This window comes from Sturnus vulgaris, chromosome 16 (genome assembly GCF_052056855.1).
Source record: "Sturnus vulgaris isolate bStuVul1 chromosome 16, bStuVul1.hap1, whole genome shotgun sequence".
NCBI classification, from domain to species: domain Eukaryota; kingdom Metazoa; phylum Chordata; class Aves; order Passeriformes; family Sturnidae; genus Sturnus; species Sturnus vulgaris.
Window position 1 is genome coordinate 13,478,108 of NC_142258.1, and position 19,561 is coordinate 13,497,668.

Below are 19,561 nucleotides of genomic sequence, written 5' to 3' on the forward strand. Positions count from 1 at the left end.
GCAGACCCCTGGACAATGGGAAGCTACATTGGGTTGGTATTTCATGCAAAGCCTTGTAGAGGGATGGTATTCAAAGAGGCACAGCAGGAATGCAAAGGTTCAGCTTTGGGACCCACTGAACTTGGAAAAGGTTCAGCTGCATACAGAGTCAGAGGGGTTTAAGTACAAGTAATGAAAACATCTGCCAGTGAAGTCTGAATGTATGTGAGCCAACCCCATGATCAAGAAAAGAGACCTGATATCCCTCTGAGCAACAGATTTTCTTGAATTTCAGAAAAACATAGAGGTCATGATGGAAATCAAACAAAAAAATTAGTTCCTACTTGAACACCAGCATTGAAAGACTTCAAAGCAGCTTCACCTGGGACCTGAAGGTATGGTGCCCTCATATAAAAGAGAGAGGAAAAACAGGAAGCTCAAAAACCTCTTCTGATTTCTGTTAGTCTCCAGATCTGCAGTTGAACTCCTGCAAATACAGGTTAAAAGATGACCTTCGACTGCAACATGCAAATACTCACAAGCAACAAGCTGATTTTCAAACTCCTTTTGTTGCAGTAAAGGGCAAAATAGTAACAAGAACTCAGAAACCAATGTTTAAAATTCAAGTTAAAAACATGTCTCAGACACTTGAAAGAGATGCAAGCCAACAGAAGAAGCAGTGACCCAGCCCTGTGTGCTGCCCTCCTCCTCCTGCTGGCACCAGCATCCCCACAGCTGTTGGGTGATCCACACTGGGAACTGTCCCACATGAGCTCAGCAGAGAAAATGGCTCGTTCCAGCCCCAGCTCCTTCCCACATGGCTCCACAAACACTTGTGCCAGCACAAGGAAAGGGGAAGAAGCAGGAACAAACAGAGCAGCCGGAGCCAGATGGCTGGACTGCTTCTCAAGGCAGTATAGTTTGAAGTGATTGTTGAAAACATGGCCAAAAACTCAGATTTGTAGCACTGTGGGAACCAAAAATTACCCCAGGGAGGTGGTGGGTTCAGAGCTCTAAATAATCCTCTGAGAAGCACCCTCAGTGCAGGTGTTGAGTGCAATACGAATAAAACACTACTGTATCACCAGAGGCAGCCTGAATTTTTTGGTGGGGTCATTAGATGGGAAAACATCCAAACCATCCACAGGTTTCTCCAGAGCTGACAGCCAAGCCTCACACTCAGGCAGCTTCCACAGAGGAGCTCCCAAGGGAAGAGCTTTCCCTGCTCACTCACAGCCTGGAGCACCCACAAGGAAGGAGGTGGAAGGGAACCAAGCAGAGCAGGTTGGGCAGAGGGGCCTCTTCCATCTCCTCAGCACATTTGGCCCAGATGAGAGGCAGGTCTGCAGCACCACCAGCACACCCAGGGCCCATCTCCAACTCCACCTTGCAGAACAAACCCAGCCCACAGCCATGTACAACCTACTGAGATAGCAGCAAGGGCAGCAGCCTGCACATAAACCAACCAGCAACGAGGGGGGAGCAGTGGAAAACCCTCTGGAGCACTTTGGCCTCTTCCACTGTTTATGTTTCTCCATGAACACACCTTGCAGCTTTGCCACCACATCCTATAGCCACATTTCCAGCAGCCACACCCTTAGAGTCTGGTCACAGCCTGTCACTTATAGGCTCCATGGGGGCACAGCATGATGAGATACAGCCAACAGCTCCAGTGATGGCACACCAAGCTCTGAGAAGCATTCCCATTCCTCAGGGAAGCCACCAGAGCACTGCCTGGTCCTCCAAAGGAGCTGTTTCCACCCAGAGATCCATTAGCAGCTACCAGAGGAAAGATCATCTATGCAAGCCTTGTTCCTGCACCCTGGCTGAAGGGAACCACAGCAGCCTGTTGGCTCAGTGGTGCCTGGGCTGAGCCAGCAGAGCCCTTTGGGTGCCCTGCAGCCTCAAAGCACAGCTTTATCACTGCTCTGCATGGGTCTGCACCTTCTTCAGGAAAGAGTGATCACAAACCCTATTTCAGTGCACATTTAGCTCATCAGCAGACTCTGTTCCAGATTTATTCCCATTACTAGTGAAACAGATGCCCAGTTAAGTTCTATCGACCTACAAGTACCATGAGCACAGTCACTGCCTCAATTATACAGCAAGGTGAGAGTCACAAAAAGGCTTTTGTCAGTGCAGTCATGACCCCACATCAGGAAACAACAAAGAAACCCAACAAAAAGTATTATTTTCATTGAAATTTTGTATTTTGAAGATTTTTCTACCAGCTCTCATAGTCATCACAAGTACTGTAATGGTTCAGGACACAAGGAAAACTGGGAACACAGGGCTGGGATGACACTCAGGACAGAAGTAAACACTGGCTCTGGTTGCTTTTGGAACAGCTGCTGCCTGAGCACCCAGCTCAAGAGCAATTTTCTTGTTAATGTCTTAGTGATTACAACATTGTTCATTTAGAAAATACAATATCAATAAACGATGGAAAAGCAACGTCCCTCAAAAAGATCATAATAGGCCAAACCAAAAATTATGTTAGACCAAAAGCTACTCATCCTCTACAGCAAAGACTCTGGTTACTAAAAGCAGCTAAGAATCACTGTTTGCTGTGCTAAATAAAAACTTTTCAATGGCAAAAGAGATCAAAACTGCCACAAATGACAACATTTCCTATGGAAAGTTACATAAAACCACGCTGAATAGCAACCTAAAAAAATCTTAGAGGAAATAACAATAACAAACACTGGAGCCACCAGAAGACAGACTTTATATTCAGGAAGGATGGAAGCCACAGAGCCATTCAGAACAGCTTTCTTGGTGTGTTCCTTTGAAACTCAGAGCATCCTCACTCCCCATCACACAGCTGCTTTCTCCAGCACCACCACGGTTCTGCTCACCTGGGTACAAGCGAGAGAATAAAAAATGCCAACAGCAGCCAAGGCCTGGGGGAGATCCTTCAAAGGACCAATTAAACAGCCAAGAATTCAGAGCAGAGCTGGTTTGGCTGGAGCTGCTGTTCCTCACCATTAGCTGATGCAGCCAAGGACACAGGAGAGCCTCTCTGGTGCTCTCATTTCTCCCCTGGCTTGTGCTTGATAGCCAGGCACACACCATCTCCTGCTGTGTCCAACTGGAAACAGCTGCAGGAAGAGCTTGTCTTGCTCTGCAGGTGTGTGCACACCTCTGCACATTCACTGTGTGCCCAGTGCAACAGCTCATTCATAATGCAAACAGAAGTAATCATAATTCTAGCCTGGTTTAGCAAAAATAATATTACAGTTCTTAGTGAACCACACTTCTTCAGTCTGAGTGAATGGCATACTCTTGCTCACTGCTCTCTCTGAAATAACAGACCCAGAACAGCCAGGGAAAAGGAAGGTACACACACTTTTTGGCAGAACTCAAGAGTATTCTACAGTTCACTTTAAGGCTTTGAATTTAAGCAACAGAGTAATAAACCTCCCATGTTCTGATTGCTACAGGGCAGGAACTCCCAAAATACAGAAGCTGCATTTGTCAACCCAGCCACCTGAGCCCTCCAAATTTTAAAATCCAAGCAGTTCTAACTTTCACTGAGCCAAAGCCAAGTAAGTGCCAGACCTGAAGGACTGTAAACGCAGCATCCTGTGCAGTTTCAGGATGACCTCATAGGGATTGTTCCTTTTTAAAGGAAAGAAAACCTTCAAAGCAGGGATTGCTGCTGACCAGCAGAGCAAGGGGCTGGCTCTGAGCAGAGTGGAAACAGGAAGGGGAGGAGGTGGCAAAGGTAAGCTTTCCAGAAAAGGCAAGATCAGGCATGGCTTGCTATCTCTTCTCCCCTTGGGAAGGCTCTGCCGTGCCAGGGAAGAATTGTGCAATGATACTTCAGACTTCTCTGAGAAAAAATTACATTTCCTTTAATAAACATTGTGTTTAGAGATGCTCTGATTACTAAGGCAAGTCTGTTTGTTGCTAAAGGGCCCAGAATTTAAGAACATATCCGCTGCTCAGGTCTGTATCACCACAGTTCCAACATTTCTTTGGTAGGCAAAAAGGAGCTGTAATTATATTTGAAATAAATTGTTTACCCAGATAGTTGAAGAGTGCATCCAAAGGAAATTACAGCAAAAACAAGCCCTATGTCAATCTGACATTCGCTGTCTGTGCAGCAAGCAGAGCACACAAGCAATGAAACGTGCACTCTTAGAGCTTTGGAGATTTGACAGCTAAGATAAATGTGAAGAATAAGCTCTCTGTCTTCATCCAGTGGGAAACAGACACCTTTACTCAAAAGGATTTGACCGTAGTTTGGATGATTTGGTCGAAAACTCAGCTGCTAATTTGCTCTGTCACATCATCCCTACACACTTTAAAAAAAAAAACAGCTCCTCATTCCTACAGCAGCATGGACTGAAACAAGGACGAGAGGTGTGATCTGAAACTTCAGCTGGTCCTGGACAGCAGCAAAATGAGTTGGACCAAAAAAAAAGGAGCAAACTGTCGGAAATCCCTGAAGTTCAGCTAACAAGGACATGACAATAGGCAATCTCAGCACACACACAATTTCCACTTCTCCCTGTGGAAGCCTCACTTCCCAGTGGCACAGCCGTTCTGCCTGAGAAAACAGAGGGGGTGGCAGGCAAGCCCTGCCCACCTCAGGGTGCACTGCAGGGAAGGTGGCCAGGACTCTGTGCAAGCAGGCCTGGATGGTCTGAGCACCCACCACACACCAAATTAGCTGGGGGCTCTTCGAGGACATGGAAACAGAGCTGCCAGCATGACCATGGGAAATGCTGCCAAACAGATCCATTTCCTTCCAAGGTTAAATCTTGCCTGTCCTAATCTCTTGAGACTAAGAGCTGCAGGGCTCACTTTTACATGTTATTCTCTCAGAGGGGAGTTATTGAGCACTAGTAGAGTAAGCAACCTGATGCCCATTCAGATCCACTAGCTGTGAACAAGGCAAAAAATAAACAAACAAAAAGAAAACTAAACAAAACAAGCAACCACAAAGCTAAAAAAAAAGCCTACCACCAGGGAGAGAACTACCTGCACCACCCTGGACACCAGGGCTTCTCCTGCTCTGAAGAAAGAAACAGTCTTCATCCTACCTTCCAGCAGCACTGGGATGTTTTATCCACAACCCAGACACAAATCCCGTGAAATTCAAGCTGCAGCACCCACAGAACACACTGAGATATCGTCACACAGCAGAGAGGATGCAACACAGCTCCCTGAGCAGGCAGGCAATGCATGCATTCCATGGGTTCCTTAAAACTCCAACATGTACATACCCAGCAGCTGGGAGGCACCCTCACAGCAACAGTGTGAGATCTGCACAGTTCATGGCCCTTTCCTTCCAACTAGATGATGATAAATGTTAAACTTGGAGTCGAGCACCTCTTCAGCTGAAAAGAAAGGAAACTAATCCACATCTGAGCTCAGGGAAAAGGAAGGAATCCATCCTTGAGTTTTAAGTATTTCTACTGGAATGGGTCATGTACAGGCGACAGGCTGGTGGCTGCAGGAACAGCAATTAACAGAAGTGTCATGCCAGGTCACAATTAATGCTGGAACCTCTGAGAAAGGAGTATGGTCCCCACGGGGTGCCAGAGCTTCCAGAGATAGATATGGAAGAAAGGCAGCAACCAAAGTGAAGAATCTTATCAAAAGATTCTGGTCTGCTGAATAAAAGCTGGAGAGTGACAGATAAAGAAATGTCAGGATCTTCAACTCACAGGCAGTCCTGCTTGGCAGGCACATCCCCAGCAACATGGGGTTCACACAATATATGCTCTGCTCAATTTTTTGCTGTATACACTGAATGGAAGAGGAAAACAAGTTGGTAATCCTCGTCATGTTGCCCATCTCAGGCCTTCAGCACTAGCTAGGCTGCATTTGCACTGCAGAGAGATCCAACACACTGAAGAGAATCAAACTTTTACTAATTATATCTCAGCATGAGGGCTCTGTGCCCAGAATAAACTGTCCTATCATGCCACACTCAGCAGACCCTGCCTCTTTCAAGGGAACATGTTGGGACTTGCTGGCTACTTTCCGGGGCTGGATTCCAGAGGAACAGGACTGATGACCCCAAAAGGAATTCCTATTCCTGCCGGGCGACCTCGCACAGCTGCAACTTCATTGCAGTCCCTGCCACGAAAGTGAAACGAGCCGGCTGCCAAGTCCAGTGACGAGGTGCTGGCCCTCTCTGAGGGCCGTAATTCCTCCCTGAGGTGACACATCAGGGCCATACGGTCTCAGCACCAAGACACTGCTAGGACAAGCTTGTTGGAGAAGAGGTGTCTGCTGTGCTCTGCAGGCCAGCAGCACTCTCCACATTCAAAGCTCATCTCTACCCAGCACAGAGCAAGACATTCCCGAGACCAGGGCCAGCCCATGGCTTTCCCCAGAACCTGAAAAGCCAGTTTGTAGGCAGATCTCTTGCAAGTGGATTGCTTAAAAAAAAAAAAAAAAAAAAAGGCCTGTCATGGGAAGTCCCAGAGCAGAACTAGTTTTGTGAGAGTTGCTTTTACACTGCATAGCATCACCCTCCTTTCATGGGAACGCACAGAAGCAGGAACAACACGGACACACGTCCACATGCCAGAGAGACCAGGACAAAGCTGGGGACCTGTTCCAAATGCACAGCACCTCCTGGAAGGCTGGCAGTATCCCAGCTCAGAAATGGCACCGGCTCCCCAAGAGCCTGCACACAGACAAGGAAGACCTGGGCTGAGCAGTGGCAGCCATGAGGATTTAAGGACATGAGGGATGCAGCAGGAGGGAGGGATGATAGCTATTATTAGAGGGTTAAAAAAAAAGGAAGACAAGCACTTTCATAGAGTCCATTTAACAATCAAAGCCTAAAGGAAGTATCTAAAGTTCACCTCTTTCTTCCAACTGTATGAACCAATCTAACCGAAGTCATCACCTTCTCCTGCAAACCTGCACCACTGAGATGGAACAGCTGGAGAACAACCTCCTTCCATACACTGGAGTGGAAACGAAATTCTTCCAAGGGTCTGCTCCCCAGCTTGTCCCAAGCGAGCTGTTTTTAGCCCCGTGGTCACAGCCCACAGGCAGCTATTTGTCCTTGCTGCCCTATCAGCGTTACTGCAGTTAACACCCTGTGCTCCCTCCTTGTCCCATGCTTCATTCAGAAGCTTTGCTGCCTTGTCCCTTCCCGTTACGTGTGACTATTTTTTCCCTTTACTGCAGAATGCACTTTTCTTCCCAGAGGAAATTACCAGGCATGGGGACAAAAACAGGAAGAAAGGAAACAACTTCCTGCTTGCTCCAAGACCCGGCTTGGAGACATCCCTGACCAGCACCGTGCACCCCGCCACGAAGCCAACCTGCAAGAGAAGCAGCAGCCACAGAACCGACTCTTGCACTAGGACGAGCACCAGACAAAACTCATCTGTGCTGCCACTCACCTCTCCTGAGTTACACTGGAGAAAAACACAGGGCAAAATATACACGTGGGGCACTTTGGCACTGCAGGGACGGGGTTGCTCGCCGGGGAGCCCAAAAGCACTTGGCACTCAGGGTGCAATTCTGAAAAAGCTTTGGTCTTGCTCGCGTCAGGCTGCCGTGATCCCCTTGCTCCGTGCCAGCAGTGCACAGTGTGAGAACTCAGTTCAGAGACTCGATCCGGCAAGAAAACTAACCTCTACATGTAAAAAGCCATATATTTTGCACCAGATCATCCCCCAAAGTCGCTGCCAAAGCGCGGGTGCCAGCATCAGAGGAGGGACGGATGGGAAAGCGTGGAGATGGGGTGGACTCGGAACAGCTGAAACAAGTCGTGAACGCGCACCTCCACCTACAGCCGAAAGCACGGAGATCGCCGAGCTCCCAACATCCAAGCACGGGGGTCGGAGGCGGCACCTGCCTAACCCCGGCGGCGACGCTCTTAGCCCGCGGGCCGCCCGAGGGCCGCTCCCTGCCCGGCGGAGCGGCGCGGTCCTGGTACCTCCGCGGGGCACGAGCGGCCCTGGCGGGATGCGGGATGCGGGACGCCCCTCCCGGCCAGCCCCCCCTCGTCTCCCCGGCCCCGCACTCACCGAGCAGGCGGGCGAAGCGCAGCGGCCGCTCGGGTCGAGCCGCCCCCCAGTGCGGCTTAAGGGACCGGCGCCGCCGAGCTCGGCCCGCGGAGGGCGCGGAGACTCCTCCCCCGTGCCAGGGGCCGGCCGGGCGGGCACGCCATTCACAGCCTCGGCATGCAAATAGGAGCCGGGAGCCGAGCGGCGCTGGGCGCTGAGAGTCCCGGCGGGGAGCTGCCAGCGCCCGGGGCCGCGGGACGCCGCATCCCGCCGCGCCGCCCTGACTCACGGGGTAGGAATGCGCCGCGCCGGGCGGAAGCCACCGGCCCGCCCGCGGCCCCCGCAGCCCCCGCCTTCCCCGCTGCCTAAAGGGCGGTGGGCAGCGCCCTTTAGCCCCGCCGCTGTGCAGGGTGCTGGCCTGGAGCGCCGGTTCCCGTTAGCGTCGGCCCCGCGGGTGCTGGGAACGCTGCCGTGCCCGCCGGGAGCTGCGGCGGTTCCCGTGCCGGGAGTCCCTTTGGTTGGGCACCGCTGAGCTGCCAAACCCTGGCTCCGCTGCCCACCACGAGAGCCTTCCCCACTAAGTCTCCCGCACATTGGGCTGCGATGCTCCCAGTCCCGTCACTTTTTCTTGCTGTTTCACTGTACTTTACCTTCTTCTTGCCCCATTCCCCTACAGTTAGTGCTGTGTTTCCCATCAAGTCTTCACACCTCCTCTTTCCAGCCATGTGATTAGCGTATCATCCCTCCTCTAAGCTGTTTCTCTCCTCCCAGTTTAAACATTTTTCCCTTCTGGAGGGCATCCTCCCACCTCGATTGCTCAGGCATTCTCGCTTTTGTCCTAGGATTGCTGCAGAAGATTTCTCCATCCATCCTCCAAGGAGCATCAGTCAGCACGTATTGCTCACGCTGAGCTTTGCTGGGGCTCCAGCAAGGCCTGCAGGGTGCACATCCCTCTTGAGCAGGTCCCCCAGCCACAGCTCCAGATGCTTTCAATGTTAGTAATAACCGGGGGGATGATGTTGCTTTCCCATCTTACTGCGTCTTCCCCGCCGACCTGCGTGATCCAGAGGAGCTGAGCTCATCGGCACCGCACCCAGCCCTGCGTGTGCCCACGGCAGCCACACATCGAAGGCAGCCCCCAGAGAGTCCTGCTAACCATATCATGTCTCGTTAGCTAATGAGCAAACACAGAGCAGCCCCAGCTAGTCCTGGCTGAGGTGGAGACCAAATCACACGCAGAACCCTGACTGTCCGCAAAGCTTAACAGGCACAAATTATTTTCAGATGTTTCTACCACATAAACACGGAAAAGAAGCATCCAGTAATGCACTCTCGGGGCCCTTCAGCATCTCCCTGGAGGAAGGCTCTGGAGCTGGAGTAGGAATTTGACCCACCCCTGCTCACTCTTTGCCTTCTGCCAATAGTATGTGCATTTTGCAAGAAAAGCAAAGCTCTGTCACTGAAACGTGACTTCTTGCTCCTGTAGAACACTCTTGCAGACAGTGCTGCTAACCCCATCTCACAAATTCTCATTCCCCAGTGCTTCTCTGCCCAGCTCCCAAACTCTAGATTCTTTTACCCAAGCTGCAGGAATCTGCAGAGCTGGATAAAATCTACCCTCTCAGTAAAGAATACACCTACCTTGCTGCCATCACCAGCCAGGGTGGCTCTCCTTCAGTGCACTGAGTCCTCCTAGCCTAAAATAGATGGAACGAGGTGACTTAAGGCCAGGTTCTGACTGCTCAAGCACGAGATGGTGAATGTCAGCAGTTCAGTGTTGAGCACCCACCATTCCTGGCCTGGAGCAGGTCATCTAGCCCAAAAACTTTGTTTGTTTTCTCCCTCTTCAGGGAGTACTTCTATTTGAAATGTGGCCTCTGAGGACCAGCTGAAGGAGAGTTCTTTCCTGGTGCTTGTTATGTTTAAGGTGAACATGTGATTACATGAATTTGCTTCATTCTTCTCTGCTGGAAACTGGAATTTCCTCCCTACTTGAAACCCATGAGAAACTGTGATCTTGCCACAAGACATGGTTAAAGACCCAATGAAGTAGATATCCATCAGCACGTGAATGCAGCACTTTCACTGCTGCAGCTTGCTAAAACTGCTTCAAGGCCTGGTGAGCCACACACCTGCCTGCTTCCAGCCAGGCACTGCTGGGTCTGCAGCAGCCAGGAGTGGTGCAGAATGGCCCTCAGATACTGGACAGAATTGTTCAACACCTCATCTCCAGCTGCATCCCCTCCTGCATGCACATTTGTATGCAACACTCATCACTAGCACTAATCCTGTGTCATCAAGTGTTAAATTGTGGCTCTACTGAATAAGGATTATAATCCATAATAAGCCTGTGTGCCTTACCTGACAGTTTTGTGAGGACAGCTAGGACACACCAGGAGCACAGAGGTCTGTTTTTATCAGGATCACGGGTTCTCTAGACAGATTATTAGATTCTGACCTGCTTTGTTCAGTGTTTAGGTAAAAAATGCATCTCAATGTCTGGCAAGCGCAGCAGAGAGCATCAGATTGAACCTTTGACCAGTAAAAACAGAGCTCCCCTTGCCCTGTGGAAATACACGGGCTTTTCAGTGCCTCCTGTGCTGACATGAAGCAGCAGCACAGCCCTGGCAGCTGTCCTAGCACACAGGGAAGAGGTCCAGAAAGGCCTGGGATTTCTTCTGGGGAGGATTAATAACACAGAAACCCAAGCGAAGTCCCACAGAGTTTCAAAGGCAGGTGGCGTGGCCAGGAGCCAGAGAGGGAACTGCCAGGAGGGAAAGGACGGGGATTCCCTTTGGGGAATGCCTTTCCAGGGCGGATGCTGGACCTGCAGCCCCTTGCTGGGCAGCAAACCAGGTTCCTGGGTACCAGCAGCTGATCAGGTTTTTCACCCCCAGCTGCTCATGTGTGTGGGATCCTGTGGATCCTATCCTGTGGATCCTATCCTGTGGATAGGAGAAGTGAGGAGGGTACAGCAGGATCTGTTCACCAGAGCTGCCACAGAAATCTCTCCCCCTGTTCCTCACTAACCTGCAGCTCCTGGAGTGCAGCTGGCCCAGCTTCCTGCCCCAGGGAGAGCAGTGAGGGCTGCTCTGAGCACCCAGCCTCAGCAGGGCCCTTTCTCACACACCATGGGAGTGTTGGTGCAAAATGCTTGGAGTGCAGATGCCCCCAGAGGGGATACCAAGTTGGGGATGGTGCTGCTGACCTGCAAAAAAAAATATTGACTTTTTTTGGAGTGCAAACCTTTCACTTCCCAAAAAACCCCAAACAACTTCTATTAACAAGCAGCTATGTCGCAACTTCAATTTCCTATAATCCACTCAATTTACATGAAGTTCAAAAACCTCAAACTGGGTGGAAGGTCTTTTGAAGCACCTGTCACCCTCAGGCAGCAGCAGACAGTGCAGACATTATTGTGTGGGATCATGCCCGTGCCAAGGAGGGACACAGAGGTGACTTTGGCCTGGTATTCCAAGCACCTGCTCAGGTGCTGGATGTGCCATGGGCTGAGGTGGCAGCAGGCTGCAGGGATTGGGGGTTTAAGCCCATGGAAGAGGTTCAAAAATAAAGCCAAGCCCCACCATCTTTGTCTGAAGCTTATTCAGCCCAAATCAGGACAGATAATTCCCTTCATAGACATCATCAATGAGTCCACCTGGGGCTGGGGAGCAGGACACAAACAGGGAGAGGAGCCAAAATGTTGATCTGGGAAGATGGTGGTACCCCAGACCACGCACAGCCACAGCAGCTGCTGCTCAGCAGAGCACAAAGAAGTCACATCAAAACTCAAGTCCTTCATTTTCTGCCCAGATTAATTGCAATTGATCCTTCCTGGCTTTAGTCACAGGGAATGTGTGTGCTTGCAGTGCCAGGGGGAGGTGGAGGAGTGGAAATGAGATGCAACTAGGATTTCATGGCTAGCCCATACAGAAATATTTATTTTCAATTGTATTTCACCCAGAAAAAAACACTCAGATCAAAATGGCAATTTCATTTTGGTCAACTCATTGGGGGAATTCGCCAAAAAAGGGGGAAAAAAAGGAACAAAGCATGTGTAAAGCAAGCTGTGATTTCCAAAATATTTAGGAAATGTCACTTAGCAAAACAGCTTCCTTCTCCCTTGTTTACTTCAACACAAAAAGGTGCTTTTAACATACATATATGTGTGTTTCATATGGAAGGAATAAAAATGTCATGGAAGAAGTGAGATAAAACGCCCAAAATATCTCTTATGTAGCCTGAACGACTCTTATCATTTTCCAATCTACTCTTGGCAAGAGATGAAATAATATTGCTTCAGAATTTCAAAACTGGGCAGATTTATTTCCAAGAGGCACACAAGGACTCTTATAAAGCAGTCAAATACGGAGAGCAGTGGCCAAGGGTGTGATCAAACCTTCACTGTTGGAATGCAGGCCTGGAAGAGCCTGAGTCCAAATTGCACAAATTACCTTTTAGTTGTTGATCTGTAATTCTGGGGCGCCTGGGAATTTTTTTTGAGCAGGGACTTTTATTTAAATGTCCAGGTTCTACTAACAGAGGAGGGGTGCCAGAAGGAAAAAAAAATGAGCCCCAAGGAATGTGAGCTGGATGTCATGGTTCCATTTGGGGGTCTTTGTTTGTGTCCCCCCTACCCCAGGGCTGGGTATCTGCTACTGGTGTCACACTTGATTCCAGTACTAAGAGTTGCTCCTGCTGATGAAGAAGAGGAGCACAAGAGGTAGGAACGTGCACATCAGCCTGCAGGTGCCAAAGAATCCCCAAAAGCACTGTGAGAGATTGTCAGGTGGAGCAGCAAGGTTTGGTAGCCTGCAGCCAGTAAGGGCATCCTCCAGGTTAGCCCAGGTGGCTTCTAAGCTGCTGCAGGGGACAAGCCCTGAAGGAGAACACTCCAAATTGGAAATAAGGAGTGATTCAGTTCAGACAGAACAGTGCAGAAAGGACTCAAACTTGGCATTAGGCACGGTGAAGCTCTTCATCTCCTAAATTCCTGTATTAACTAAAAGGGAATTGAATAGAAAAAAATAAATTCGAAACAAAAATTTCCAGTTCAGTTACTCATAAATGAACTGAAGGAGTTCATAAACGAGCTGAGGAATTTTGGTTTGTCTGTCAGCAATAAGCTACATTTTTTGAAATAAGGGCAGAGATATGCTATCTTGATGTAAAAATATGAACTCAATAATTGGAGAAAAATAATTCAGTTACTGACAACCAGCTTGTAAAGAACTTGCTCAGCTAAAATAACAGGGCTTTATGTAAATCCAGCAAATCTTTACACAAATCTGTAAGAATAGTTTTGGCATAGGCAAGTAACAAAGTAAGGAAGCTGAAATTTCAAAGTAAAATCAACTCTCTCTCAGAGTCAGTAACAAGAGATCCTATCTCCAGCAAAAATTAATTTAATCATGTCACCCTGCAGTTAGTTAGACTTAAGGAACAGTAATACTTAGTGTAAAAACTATTCCAAACAATCTAATTTCGTGGGTTCTGATCTAGACTTCGTCAATCCCCCTGTGCTGCCAGCAAATGGCTCCTCTTCCCAGTCTGTCACTGCTTTGCTGGTTTGTTCCTTCTGCACTATTCCTGATTTTTCAGGTTGAAACAGGAGCCAAGGAAGAGGAGGAGGTCACCAGCTTCCAAAGGTTTTATGAGCTCTGTCTCTGGCATGTCTGGAGTGTCACCTTGCTGTTGGATTTCAATGGCCTCCAAGGACAGAGTTCCCACCACCTGTCTGGGTCCTGGGTCCTGTCCCAGGGCTGGGCCACTCTCACGGGGACAGATCCCATCCCAATGTGCTCCTGTGGCCTCCTGCCTTTGCAGGCCCCTGGGTTTCAGTCCTCTCCACCTCATCCTGCTGGGAGAGCAAAACTGTCCCTCAGCTCTCCTCCCCAGTGCTCCCAGTGGCCCTTCCCTGGGCTCTCCAGTTCCTCTGCCTCTCCCCTGTACAGAGGAGCATCTGGATGCCATGGTGTGCACTGAAACACTGCTGCTATGCAAACACGAACAGAAGGATTATTTGTACTTTAACCCCATCATCAGTGAGCCTACAAACATCTGTCAAACATGCTGAGCTGTAAAGGCTCCCTGTTTTCCAGCAGAACTTTCAGAGCAGGAACTAAGGAAGCTGTAGCTGACCTTAGATGAGGAAGCGCTGGTGGAGCTGTCTCTGCCTTTCCAGACCTTCTGCAGGACATGGCAGAAAGAGGAAGCTGCCAGCAAAGTTTTTAACAAATACTCTGTTTATGATTGTCATAAGATGCTGAACAAGCGGAAGGCAAGAAAGGAATGAAAACCCAAAAGAAAGCAACTGTTAATCTTGACTCCCACCCAAGCCTACTGCATGTATTACATTTTATTACAAACATTTCTTACAAAAAGTCCACACGTGGATCAAATGATCCCAGTGGAGTGACATGGTTCAGCACTAGCCAACCTACTAATATCTGTCTTGCTTGGTTTTCCTTTTTCCTGGCACATGAAGCATTTTGAAATCATCTGGAGCTTCCTGCTGCTCCGTGACTGATGAGGTCCCAAAGCCAGTCATTCAGAAGACTCCTAAGTGACCCTTTGGAAAACGTTTGGGTGTGTGTGTGTGACCAAGCTTTTCTCTTGGAGCCTCGGCTAAAGCAGACTGGCTGTCCCAAAGACCCATTCCCTCTGTCACTGGATGTGACAATTGCACCAGTGAATATGGTCAAAGCTTCAGCTAGGCAGAAGGCAGGCAGCCAGCATCCTGAAGGGTTTGATAAAACAGAGTGTGTCTTCATTCCAAATTACGACAGAGCCCCTGGATTTCAAGTTGTTCACAAAGGAAAGATCTGTATGAAATATCTAAGCCTTTCCAAAAAAAAAAAAAAACAAATCCCGCAAATGCTTGGACACAGTCCATTTTTTCATGTAATATACAGAAACTTCTCAAAAACTGGGTGGGGGATTGTTTCAGAAAAGGGCAAAGCCTTCCAAACTGCTTGCTTCCAAAAGCCCTCTGAGCCCTGTGGAGGAGGTGGACAGATATTTTATTGGAGTCCCAGTGGAATCACCTCAAGGCGCACATGATCAGCCAGGATAGGGCAGCCCTGGAGTTTTGCTGACCCAGTTCAGTTTCTTCCCATCCAGGCTGCAGCAGGAGGGACCAGCGGGTCATCCCTGGGCTCTGCATCTCCCCTGGAGTGGGGTCTGTCCTGTGCTCCAACATCCACGGTTTGGATCACAGCCCTCAGCGCCAGAAAGAGAAAGAAGCTGCTCACTGTCTCAGTCCTATTCTCCCCCAAATAAAGCCTTGCAGGAAAGGGAAGGGATCATTTCATTTCTTAAAGGGCAGCTGAATCCCCTCTAAATGGCCACATTCTTGTCCCTTTTGCAGAGTTCGGCTGGTGCCAAACTTGGTCACAAAGGCGTATTCACAGCTTTTTCCTTCCTACACATTCAGGAGTTGAAAGCCAGTTTGGTACAAACTCCCCAAAATGACTTATTCAGCAGCTGCTTGCCAGTTTCCTGTTTGCAGAGCAGCGGGGCTGGAGCAGGGGCATGAGCCCCAACAGTTGGCACGCTGCCGTGGGGACCCTGTGCCTCTGGTGCTCCCTGAGCCTGGCAGAGCATCAGCCACTGCTGACCAGGCTCAGCTTGGGCACAGACCCCATCACCAGACTGGCCTTTTCACCTCTACTCTTGGTTTCACCACCAAATTTGCTTTTTCTTGAGGTCACTAGTCTCTGGGATATGTTCCAGCTCTAATGAGGATCTTTTCCCTAGTAAATAATTCCTCCTCTCACCAAGGGAATGGAGCAAATGCTCAGCCTCAAGCTACTGAGCACTGAGGGCAGCCAGCTCCTACCCTTGCCAACAGCCATGGAAGTGATTATCCTCCCTGGGATCAAGAGACTCAATGTCTTCTCTAAAAACCTACAGGAAGACATTGAGGGAACAGGAACAAAGCTGTCCTTCAGCTCATAGGTTCATTTATAGCAGAGAAATTAGGAAAAATGGACAAACTTTGCTTACCACAATGGCACCTTCATACTGGCAGCCACAGATCCCTCCTCATAGCCTCTGTGCTCCATCATGCTTTGGAGAAGTGTAGGAAAGACCAGGACAAGGATCATCCAGATGCTTTTGATCTGGGAGCTGAGCTCCCAGGAGTGGTTTGGAGTGGCAGGGTGTCCCTGCTGGGCACACCATGGGTTTGCCAAGGAGAACAAACCCCTGGGTCTGTGCAAGCTCACGGAAAAAACTGTTTGCTGTGAAAGGGTCAGTGGTGAGTCCTGGTTGCAAGGGCAGGTGATCAGGATGTTTTCTCAAGGCTGGCTTTTTGTTCTGTGTTTTTTTCACTATCTGTGACTGCCAGAAGTATGGTTTCCCTTCTCAGCCTCCTACATGGCCTTTTGCTGGAAAACACCCGTGTAGTGTCTGCAATCCCTGCATCCCGCTCACTGCTCAGCTCCCAGGGAGGAACTGCAAACTTCTTCATGTCCACAACATCTCCAGTAAAACAACTTGCTTGGTCCAAGGGACAGCTTTCCCAAGAGCACACCACAGCCCATGGGGAAGGGTCGCTGTGATGGTAGATAGAGGTGTATTTCTCCCACAGTGCCACCATCTCTCCATCTGTGTTGTAAGAGAGCAAGCTGAGTCCTCGTGCCATTTCCCAGCAGGCTGGTGGTGTGAGCCAGCAGGATTTCACTCCAGGGTCCCCATGCTCTTTCACAGGAGCACACACCACACTGGTAGCCAGGTAGGGGTTGGGCTCTGCTCCCAGGCAACCAGCGACAGAACAAGAGGATGCAGTCCTGTGGCACTAGGAGAGGTTTAGGTTGGGCATTAGAAGGAAGTTTTTCACAGAAAATATGATTAGATTGCAATGAACTGCTCAGGTAGGTGATGGAGTCATCATCCCTAGAGGTGTTTAAGGAAAGACTGGATGTGGCACTTGGTGTTCAGGGCTGGGTGACAAGGTGGAGTTTGCTCATAGTTTGGACTCAGTGATCTCAGAGGTCTTTTCCAACCTAATTGATTCTGTGGTAGGCTCAGGCTGTCTCAGCTGGGGCTATTTAATCAGCAATGTGCTGATAAGCTGACCACCAAAGCTGCCCACCGACGATCATTAGCAGCAGGGCAGTGGTAAATGAGCTCAGATGTGGCTTCCTGGCAGCGAGGGACCCTTTCTGCTCACTGAGTGTTTGTTCTTTCAGCAGTGGCTATTTATACATGCCAGCAGTGTTCACACCTGACCCTGGCTGCAGACCATAAAATTGCCCTGCTGCAGCAGTGACAGGGGCAGAGGAGTCTGGGGCTGCCAGCACAGGGCTTCCTGTGCCAGTCACGGCAGTGGGACGGGATCTCACCCACAGGGCTGCAACCTGCTCTGCCACAGTGTGCTCCTGAGATGAGGGGCAGAAATGCCCCTGGCAGGAGCAGCAAGTACTGCTGAGGGTGGATTAGGTCAGGAATGTGGAAGGATTTGACAGCTCAGACATCAGAGATGAGGACAGGGGTGCTGCAGGCAGAGAGCCAGTGCATGTTGGTACTCACAGCTCCTGGATCAGGCGGAGAGGAGCCACTCCAGCCTCGTTAGTTTGGAAAGTATGCATCCCTCCTTTCTGGAAATGGGCCTATCCCCACCATCATCTTCTCTCTGTGGTTGCCATGGAGAGAACAAATGTTGTTGTTCCTTTCCTGAGTTAAGTTTGGCTCTAGCTGCAAGTAGAATTGATTAGCAAAGGTGACTTTGATATACTGCACGGTGGATCCGAGGGTAGTGCTCCAAGTCCCAGGTGTGCACACATCCTTTGGACCCATGGCATCAGCCCCACTGGCATTCCAACAGGAGCATGGCTGGGACATGTGGGAGGGATCCCAGGCTACTGGGACAGAGCTCCTGGATGGGACACATCTCTAGCATAAGCTCTCAGCCTTGGTGCTGAGCTGAGATTCACCTTCAGCATTTTAAGCACTGATCTTCAATAAACCACTGGCTGATGCACACTGTGCCGTGCACAGGAGCTGCTGCTTCTGATTCCAAATGGACATTTCCAAGTGAAAAACAGCGATCCCAGAAGCATCAGAACCAAACACTTAAGAAATTCTTCCAGGAGAAGCATTTGAAAGACAGGAGAGTGCCAGCACAGCACTCTGGACATGTCAGGGACCAGGGAAGATGGAGAGACCACAGCATCCAGTGGTGCTGACTCAGAGTCAGCCCTCACCAAGTCTAATATAATTTTGTTGCACATCATCACCCCCAAGGAGCCTTGGTAGGTGAGTGGTGTTGCAAGTGAGGCCAGTTTTTCACGGTATGTGCTGAATTCTTACAGCTACTGATTCAGCTAAAAGCATGTTCCGCCCTGGGGCTGGGCAATTACAAATTTAGCAGCTCTAGTTCTAGGCCCATAAATATCTTTGTGGTAACCTTTCTCATTGCATCTGGGAAGAGCCCAAACAGGAAATCTCAGGTAGAAATGGGAAATGAAACCTCATAATTTGAGTCATCAATCATATGGTAAAGTTAGGAGAGGAGTTAGCCTGAGTACAAAGGAGCCTGTCCCTGGCAGGGCTTCTAGAAATAGAAGCAGCAATTTCTTCTGGTTTCCTGGAAATCTTGTATCTGAACTTGCTCTTAATTTTCCTGCTGGGAAAGGACTAAAATCTGACCTACTTTTGAGCAAAAGAGCCATTGGGATCAGAGTCTCAAAACAGGCCTGGGCATAGATTCTCCCTTGGTGCCCACTGAGGCTGGTTGTTTAGTGCAATGAGATAATGCTTCTCTGGAAGGAATTCAAACAAAGAGATTCTGTAATCAAGGCTTCAAATAAAATTATCTGCCTTGTTGTCCAGGGCTAAAGAGTCCATCTTAATATTGAAAGGCAGTTGTGTTTTCTGTCTTGAGTTTGAGTTTTGTCATAATTTTTAAAAAAAAAGCCTGACCCTGGTAACGAAACCGCTGAGGAGCCACTGCTAAAAGTGAGGTCAGACTCTGAAATCAGCCCTCACAAACAGTTGGTTTTGTGGCCTTTTGAAAATAACTCTTTTCAGATGTGCAATTGGGAATTTGCCAGGCCGCTCCAGATATTTCCCCAGAGGTCCAGATGGTACAAAAAGACATGGAAAATAAGATATGTCATTCTTAAATAAGATTAGTGGCACTCTGCCTTGCTGTAAAGTACTCTCATTGTATGACTGTGGGTTTGGGGTACGTGACCCAAAGCTCTACAGCCTTTTGCAAAGAGAGGGTGGCGTGAGGGACTTGTGCAGGGCTCCATGAACACACCCAAGCAGCCCAGTCTCACTGGAGGAGATGAGAAGCATCTTCACACCAGCACAGTGATAATTTTTTTTTTTTTTTTTTTTTTTAAAGCTGCAATACTCAAAACAGTGCTAGAGTAAAAATCCAGTCAGCTCCAGAGCATCCAGGGAGCCCGTGCCTCAGCCTCTCAGGGTGATCCTGAGAGATGGCCTGGGACAAAATGCTTGAAATCTGCTCTTCTCTTTGGGTAAGAAATTCCAAAGAAGGAGGTTTGGAAAAAGTTGCCATTCCACTTCACAATGAGGACCAGATTTTCAAGAATTCCTACTGAAAGAAAATTCCAACACAT

The 19,561-nt window shown here is 49.1% G+C and overlaps 1 protein-coding gene across 2 annotated transcripts in view; it reads right to left on the reverse strand.

Moving 5' to 3' along the window:
* The window catches only part of RHBDF1 (rhomboid 5 homolog 1), a 33,889-nt gene extending 25,829 nt beyond the window's left edge, over positions 1-8,060 (reverse strand). The window contains exon 1 of one of the 2 annotated variants that reach the window (XM_088174533.1): positions 7,989-8,060. The gene's annotated coding sequence lies outside the window, so the exon portion shown is untranslated. The remainder of the gene's footprint in view (positions 1-7,988) is intronic. The other variant, XM_014890934.2, reaches the window with a different exon arrangement.
* Between the last annotated feature and the right edge of the window lie 11,501 nt (positions 8,061-19,561).